Source organism: Trematomus bernacchii, unplaced genomic scaffold (assembly GCF_902827165.1).
Source record: "Trematomus bernacchii unplaced genomic scaffold, fTreBer1.1, whole genome shotgun sequence".
NCBI lineage: Eukaryota > Metazoa > Chordata > Actinopteri > Perciformes > Nototheniidae > Trematomus > Trematomus bernacchii.
In genome coordinates, this window is record NW_022987593.1 from 3,882,820 (window position 1) to 3,892,120 (window position 9,301).

The window sequence follows — 9,301 nt, forward strand, 5'->3', positions numbered from 1 at the left end:
GGAAAGATCAATGATGTCTCTCACATCCGGCGACAGATACTTTTGAGCAACAGGGAGGAACGGGGGTAACCATATCCCACCCATGTGCAAACAAACTGTAACAATATTGCTTGAATTAGGCAAGGCAAGGCAAGGCAAGGCAAGGCAAGGCAAGGCAAGGCAAGGCAAGGCAAGGCAAGGCAAGGCAAGGCAAGGCAAGGCAAGGCCAAGGCAAGGCAAGGCAAGGCAAGCAAGGCAAGGCAAGCAAGGCAAGGCAAGGCAAGGCAGGCAAGGCAAGGCAAGGCAAGGCAAGGCAGCAAGGCAAGGCAAGGCAAGGCAAGGCAAGCAAGGCAAGGCAGGCAAGGCAAGGCAAGGCAGGCAAGGCAAGGCAAGGCAAGGCAAGGCAGGCAAGGCAAGGCAAGGCAAGGCAAGGCAAGCAAGGCAAGGCAGCAAGGCAAGGCAAGGCAAGGCAAGGCAAGGCCAAGGCAAGGCAAGGCAAGGCAAGGCAAGGCAAGGCAAGGCAAGGCAAGGCAAGGCAGGCAAGGCAAGTCAAGGCAAGGGCAAGGCCAAGGCAAGGCAAGGCAAGGCAAAGGCAAGGCAAGGCAAGGCAAGGAAAGGCAAGGCAAGGCAAGGCAAGGCAAGGCAAGGCAAGGCAAGGCAAGGCAAGGCAAGGCAAGGCAAGGCAAGGCAAGGCAAGGCAAGGCAAGGCAAGGCAAGGCAAGGCAAGGCAAGGCAAGGCAAGGCAAGGCAAGGCAAGGCAAGGCAAGGCAAGGCAAGGCAAGGCAAGGCAAGGCAAGGCAAGGCAAGGCAAGGCAAGGCAAGGCAAGGCAAGGCAAGGCAAGGCAAGGCAAGGCAAGGCAAGGCAAGGCAAGGCAAGGCAAGGCAAGGCAAGGCAAGGCAAGGCAAGGCAAGGCAAGGCAAGGCAAGGCAAGGCAAGGCAAGGCAAGGCAAGGCAAGGCAAGGCCAAGGCAAGGCAAGGCAAGGCAAGGCAAGGCAAGGCAAGGCAAGGCAGGCAAGGCAAGGCAAGGCAAGGCAAGGCAAGGCAAGGCAAGGCAAGGCAAGGCAAGGCAAGGCAAGGCAAGGCAAGGCAAGGCAAGGCAAGGCAAGGCAAGGCAATTTGATTTATAAAGCACTTTTCAGCACGTGGCGATTCAAAGTGCTTTACAGATTAAAAGCAAAAGACATTTAAGAACAAATACAGCATAAATACATTATTGAAAAGGCATTTAAAAACAGGCATAAAAAGCAAAGATAATGAAATTAAATAAATAAATAAACACAGCAGGTACAGAATACATGACTAAAAAGGCATACTGTAGTGTGAGTATGGGCCGCTCAATTAAAAGCAGCGGCAAATAGGTGCGTTTTTAGTCGGGATTTAACAGAGGTGGGAGTAAGTCCTACATGTGCAAGTCATGAGCAAGTCTCAAGTCTTGACCTACAAGTATCAAGCAAGTCCCAAGTCACTGTGGTGAGAGTCAAGCAAGTCAAGTCAAGTCATTGCTCAGGTCAAGCAAGTCAAGTCAAGTCATACAAAATTCTGATGAATAAGCCCAGTTTCCGCATTTAAATCAGTTAAAAGACAGTGGTTATGAAAATGGATTTAACCCACACTATGATCTTCATTACATACACAGTTAATCATTGGAAATCTAATTTAGACCGATGACAATCATATTAGATTCATATTAACCCTAGAACTGCAGACAATATAGCTAGGACTCAATCAAAAAGTCTGTTCAAAAAGGCAGAATTCCAGGTAAGACAATCGTATATGGCATTTGCCATTACACATATTTAATTTAAATGTATGTTAACACTAGAACCGCCAACAGCGTCAGCACCTACATAGATATCATTTTCAAATCATTGAATTTGTTCCTCTTCATAATTTCCTTATAAACTAAGTAGGACGATTTCAAACTCAGTTAATTGGGTTAATTTAGAAATTGCTTCAGTTTATCATCATAACAGATCAAAAAGTTCAGATTCATTTTACAATAAATCAAGGAATTATGCACTTCTACAAACAAAAACAACATAATTAAAACATTTAAACAAACTACTAAAAGTAGATGAACTACATTATTCAAAAGTTTACAGTAACTTCTGATAATAACACAGGGGAAATAAACGAGGCATCTCTTTTCCTCTCTCCCTCTCCTGACAGCCCGTCAGTATCAGGGTTAGTCAAAATGAATCCCTTGGCGGTTCTAGTGTTCATTTACCGTTTTGTCTTCTCTTTGCAATGCTTAATCGATTTGAAACCAAGTCTAATGTAGCTTAAACTTAACGTTAGCTAACACAACACATTCACGCACCTTTCTCTGTGGGTTTTTTTGTAGTGACGAATGAAGTTGGATGTTGTGGTGGTCGTGTCACTGATCTTTATGCTGCAGACCCTGCATACCGCTGTTCTCTTCTTATTAGCGTCATCGACAACATAATCCTTGAATCCAAACTTCACTATTTTTGGAGTAACGCTAGCCGCTGCCATGTTAACTGACGCTCCTGCCGTCTAGTGGGTTGCCAGGTTTGCGCGCACGGCGCTATAATCACCCAATCACGTTTTTCGAAAAAACTAAACGTAATATCTCACTACAAAAACAAACGCAAATATTTCATTTTAAACAGTCAAGTCCTTTCAAGTCATCTGTCTCAAGCTTAAGTCAAGTCTCAAGTCATGAATACCAAGTCAAAGTCAAGTCAAGTCTTTTATCAATGTTAGTCAAGCAAGTCTCAAGTCAAAAATTATGCGACTCGAGTCTGACTCGAGTCAAGTCATGTGACTCGAGTCCCCACCTCTGGGATTTAAAAATAGGAAGTGTTTTGGCGGACGTGCACGATTTAGGCAGTTTGTTCCAAATTGTTGGGGCATAATAACTAAAAGCTGCTTTTCCATGTTTAGTGGTTATTCTCGGAACAGAGAGCAGACCCGACCCAGAAGACCTGAGACTCCTGGATGCTTCATAGTGATGGAGTAGGTCGTCTATATACCTCGGTCCCAAGCCATTTAGTGATTTAAAAACTAGCAGTAGTATTTTAAAATCAATTCTTTGGCAGACTGGAAGCCAGTGTAATGATCTCAGAACCGGACTGATGTGATCCACTTTTCTAGTGTCCGTGAGTACTCGAGCAGCAGCGTTCTGAATCAGCTGCAGCTTTCTGATAGAGTTTTTATTGAGCCCTGTGAATACACTATTGCAGTAGTCGAGTCTACTGAAAATAAAAGCATGGACAAGTTTTTCTAAATCCTGTTGCGACATTAGTTTTTTAATCCTTGATATGTTCTTCAGGTGGTAGTATGCAGACCTAATAACTGTTGTAATGTGACTGTTAAAATTCAGGTCTGAGTCCATCACTACACCTAGATTTCTTGCTTTGTGAGTTACTTTATAGTCTGCCGACTGAAGCTCTGTGATTACTTTTAATCGGTCCTTCTTTGCTCCAAAAACAATGATCTCAGTTTTTTGCTTGTTCAATTAGAGAAAATCCAGAGAGTCATCCAGTCAGTGATGTGCTCAATGCACTTGCTCAGTGTTTCAGATGTTGGATAATGTCTTCCAGGTCTTTAGCATTTATCAGACGGAATTGTGACATGATGTCTGAATTGGCTTTAGGTGAACATAGGAACAGTACATTTGCTGTACCTGATACAGAGGCACTGACTGCCTGTCTAATTTGCATGATTTTGTCGGTGAAGAAGGAGGCCAAATCATTGCAGGCCCTGGTGGATAGAAATTCTGAGGCTATCGACACTGGGGGGTTTGTTAGTCTGTTGATGGTAGCAAACAAGGCACGTGAGTTGTTTTTATTTTTGGTAATGATGTCAGAAAAGAAAGACTGTCGTGCCTTATTTATTTCCTGATTATAGAAACCGAGTTTCTCTTTATATATTTCCAAGTGAACCTGGAGATTTGTTTTTCTCCACCTGCGTTCAGCTTTTCTGCACTCAGTTTTTGCTGTTCTCACGGACCGTCCACACAGCAGCGTTAAAAAATCTTGAAACGCTTCTGCCCATTCACTTTGAATGGGGTGACGTCACTTTCCCTCACTTTTCGCCGAACTGCATTGTGGGCAGGAGATTTTCAGGATTTTCAGGATTCAAAGTTGAGCAATGTTCAACTTTTGAGGCTGAGGTGGAAGCGTCAGCCAATCAAATCCCGTGTACGCAAATCTGACAGTTCAAGCTCTAGCCAATCAAACGGCGTGTAAACTGGGAGTGACATACCGCAGTTCATTTCTATATTCCTAACAAAATGGACAAAATGGAGGAAAAGTTAGTTATTGCGGTAGCAAATCACCCGGTTCTTTATGACCAGTCCCTATTTATTTACCGGGATACAAACCGGAGGAACCAGGCATGGAGGGAGGTGGCAGAGACAGTGGGTGAAACTGGTAGGTTTTCGCCTGTTTGGGGATTTTAGATCCAGTTTACTTCGTTTTAACATCGCTAGCAAGCATAGACAGTATATTTAGCCAGCATGGAATGTAGAATAAAATAGCACCAGACATTAATCTCATAAATGTTCATCATAGCCCTCCATTAACATCACATTAATGCACACAATGTCATACTCCTTTCTGCACATATTCTGATTTCACATTTCTTAGTTTATATGCAAAAATGCATTCATAGCATTCTATTTCATTCTAATGTAAATTACTGCTTTATTTAATTGTTATCTTATTGCAACTTAACTGTATTTTATTACGGTGTAAAACATTGTGTTTTATATTAGATTTCTTGTTTTTTTATATATGCACCATGACATCAAGTCAAATTCCTAGTATGTGCAAACCTACCTGGCAATAAACCTGTTTCTGATTTTGATTCTGATAAAGTGTGACATGTAAAACCTTTTATGCAATTGACAGTGATAAAAGGGATTTGGTTTTCATTAATGGAGGAATAATTGTTGTAAATTAAAGAAATTAACTGTATTATTTCATGTGTGCAAAAAAAAATGGAAGACACTGAGGGACAGATATAGGAAGGAGAAGCAACAGGAGAAGGAGGCTAAAAGAAGCGGTGCAGGGTCTTCAGGGGGATACAAGCCCTGGCGTCTCGCGGCAATCATGAGTTTTTTAAACCCATTCATGATTGACCGCGAGACGTCCAGCAATGTCCCCCGGCAAACCCTGCCTCCATCCACCCTGGTAAGAGAAGAGAGCCAGGAAAGCCAGCCAGGTGGCAGTCAGCCAGGTGCCAGTCAGCCAGGCAGTCAGTCAGCCAGCAAGTCAGCAAGTCAGCAAGCAGAGGCAGGGGAGACAGGACAGGAGGATGCAAGTGGTTCGTTCCGGGGGAAAAGGAAAAGGGCAAAGGAGATGTCCTCCTTCGAACACAATTTGCTGTCTGCCGTCGCTCCAATTCAGGCCATGCCACCACCACCAGTGGTGGTGGAGGAGGACCTGTTGTTCTTCAGGAGTCTCTTGCCCACCATGAGACTGATGTCGAGAGCAAAGAGGTTGAGAGTGAGATTTGCCTTATACAAGGTGGTATTAGAGGCAGACCAGGAGGAAAATTAAATACTGATACTGATACTGATCCACATTACATCTTTTTACACATATCACACACTTCACTCACAACATTACATAAATAAAAGTTATTTAAAGTATGTTATGGCTATACTGTGTCTTGACTTGTTCATGTGGTTTGTCAGTTGCAACATACCAGAAGCTTCATGTATGTCGATATATAATGTGCGGTCTTCTGTAATTGTTCAGGTGAAAACCTGTTGTAATTATGAGTGGTTTATCACTAAAAACAGGACTGAAGGAAAAAGGTTGTTAGTCATATCATAATATCAATTCAAGAAACATGTTTATTAGGAATGTTTGATTTTAAAATGGCTCATTTGGAATATTTGCTTTTTAAAGAAAATATGGGTAGCTCTTAAAAGAGCTTTTGGTTTGGAGACAATGGTGACCCTACACCACATTCGCCTGCCATGGCACTGCACCCTCCTCATTGAAATAGGAGCTGAAGGTCTCCCGCAGTTGGATGGATCTGCGTGTGGCATTGTTGGAGCCTATCCTCGGTGCATCACACAGGGTTGGAGTAGCTTCATCCGTGGACTCGGCAAGAGGTGTGCGTGATCGCCTTCCTATCGTGTTCCTGCGGAGGAAGTTGTGCAACACACAGGTGGCCTTCACACACAACTCTGTTACCTCCGGGCTGGTGGTGATGACACGCCTGAACATTCTCCACTGGGATGAGAGGATGCCAAACGCACATTCAACCACCAACCTGGCCTGGCTGAGGCGGTAGTTGAACATCCTCCTTTCACGGGTGAGGTGACGTCCCGGGAATGGACGCAGCAGGTTGTCCAGCAGCGGAAAAGCCTCATCTCCTACAAAGACATGGGGAAGAAGGCCCAGCTGCTCTGCTCCTGGGATGACGGTGTCAGGTGGTAGCTGCAGACTGCCATCTCTGAGGCTCTCTCCAAATGCCGAATTCCGCAGGCTCCCACTGTCGCTGCTCCTTCCAAAACCTCCGACATCCACTACCCTGAAGAGGTACCGGGCATCCACGACAGCCAGCAGTACCAAGGAGTCGGTGGACTTGTAATTGAAGTAGAGGGACCCAGAATTTGCCGGAGCCTGGATCACCACGTGCTTCCCATCAACGGCACCAACGCAATTTGGAAAGTTCCAGATCTCCTGAAACTCAGCAGCGATGGCTCTCCAGTCCTCCGGCTGTGGTACTGGCATGGTCTCCTCAACCAGGGCGGTCCAGATGGCACCCGCAACCTCCTTGACGATGACAGCCACTGTTGCATGCCCGACCCAATAGCTGAATGCTATGGTCCTGTATGAATCACCAGTTGCCAGGTACCTGAGAAAAAAATATACACATGATTAAAAAAATATATGTCAGACCCCACACACATATACACACACATATCCCCCCCACTCACACAGACCACAGACACACACACACAGATCACAGACACACACAGACCACAGACACACACAGATCCCCCCCCACACACACAGACCACAGACACACACAGGACACAGACACACACAGACCACAGACACACACAGATCACAGACCACAGACACACACAGATCCCCCCCACACACACAGACCACAGACACACAGGACACAGACACACACAGATCACAGACACACACAGACCACAGACACACACACAGATCCCCCCCACACACACACAGACCACAGACACACACGCCATGTACACAGGGGAGCAATACTGTGTTTACCTAGCTATCTTAATTAATGTCATCCATCTGAACTAAATCACAGACTTCAGTCATCATTCATCCATGGCATGCATTCTCTCTTTCTATACAGAGTCAGATGAAAGAAGTACAAATACACAAAACGTACCGTAGGCAGATGGCGAGTCGCTCGGCGGGTCCGATTGACACACGCATATGGGTGTCCGCCTTTGTGATCAGTGGACCCACTTTTCCGAGCAACTCGTCGAACGCGTTTTTGCTCATCCGAAAGTACTGCTGGAACAGGTGGTCATCCAGACGGAGCTCTTGGACCAGAACGTGGTATTCCCCCCGTTGCAGACGTTTTCGGAGTATTGGATGTACCCAACAGCGACGCACACTAGGCCTCCTGCGAGACATTGCATACACTAAATTCACCCTTGCTACTACACGTTCTACCCTTGCTACAAAACCGGCATCCATTTTGGCAATAGTGGAGAAGAACCGGGCTTTTTTGCTTTGTATATCGGGGGCGGGAGATTCGGGGGCGGGAGATTCATGTGATTGGTTGTTGGTCGCCTTGCTCGCAAAAAATCCCCAAGCTTCAGATACGCCCACCTCCAAGATTTTTTTAATGCTGCTGTGTGGACGGTCCGTCACAGTCATGGTTTTTCTCCATGGAGATATTTTCTTGCCAGATACGTCCTTTATTTTAATGGGAGCGATGGTATCCATGACATTTGTTATTTTAGAATTAAAATGATCAACTAGCTAATTTACTGAGAAGTTAGCATGGGCAATTGAGGGAGTACAAATCTGGGCAAACATTTCTTGTGCATTTTCAGTTAAGTGACGTCTCGTGGTTACCTCTTTCTTAACAACTGTATGGACGGAAATAGAGCTCTCAAAGAAAACACAGGAATGGTCGGAGAGCGCAACATCAGTCACCACAAGCTTAGAGATGTTCAGACCCTTTGATACAATTAAGTCCAGGGTGTGCCCCTTATTGTGCGTCGGACCCTTGACATGCTGAGTCAGTCCACAATTGTCGATAACACAAAACAGTTCTTTAGCCCCTCTGTCCTCAGGGTTGTCAACATGGATATTAAAATCGCCAACAATGATTAAACGGTCAAAGTCAATACACACTATAGACAACAACTCGGTAAAATCATCAAAAAAGCTTGCACAGTATTTGGGTGGTCTATAGATGTTTAGGAAAAGAGCTCGAAAGAAGCTTTTCATTTTAAAAAGTATCGGTATCGGTATCGGTATCGGCGATACTGGCCCTGAAATACTTGGTATCGGATCGAATCCAGATTTTGTGGTATCGCCCACCCCTAATAGAGAGCCAGAGAGCGAGACGGCAGGCGTGGAAACAGTGGCCTTGGATGACACCGCCGGAGAGGGGGGTGTGTCAACGTGGCGCTGGAAAAGTCAGGGAGAGGTCTGAACAGCGTGATGCACGTTAGCCGCTAGCATGCAGCTACCAAGCCTGCTGGGGTGGATTCCATCAGTGCCGAAGAGGGCGGGTCGGTCCCAAAATAGATTGAAATTGTCAATAAAACCAAAATTGGCAGCTCTGCAGGCGGATTGGAGCCAGGTGTGGAGGCTGAGGATCCTAGTGAAACGCCCTGCTCCGCGGCCTAGCGTTGGGATCGGACCTGAGATAAAAACCGACTTTTCACAGCTCCGTAAAAGAATAAAAAGTTTCTTAAAATCCTTTTTTATCAGCTCCGACTGCTGGCGGGCGGTATCGTTAGACCCTACATGGACGATTAGACAATTGACAGAGGACGGGAGTGAGTGCAGCAGCCCCGGGACTTTCTCCAGGATAACCGGGACCAGTGGCGTCGCCTGGCCCGGGCATCCGGGGCTTTAGCCCCGAATGTTTTTACTGTAGCCCCGGACAATTCTCCCTCAATAATATAATACATTAACCGTGCTTTACGTGAACCTCATCATGACACTAGAGAGGACGGCAGGACTGTAATTTCCCGTGTTCAGTGAATGTAACAGAGGCATGACACCAGACCAATCAGAGAGTTGCATGGAAATATACGTGTGCCATTCAAGCTCGGCTGTGTGTGTGTGGCAATAGCGCATTTAGTGTGATAGAGAGAGGGAGAGA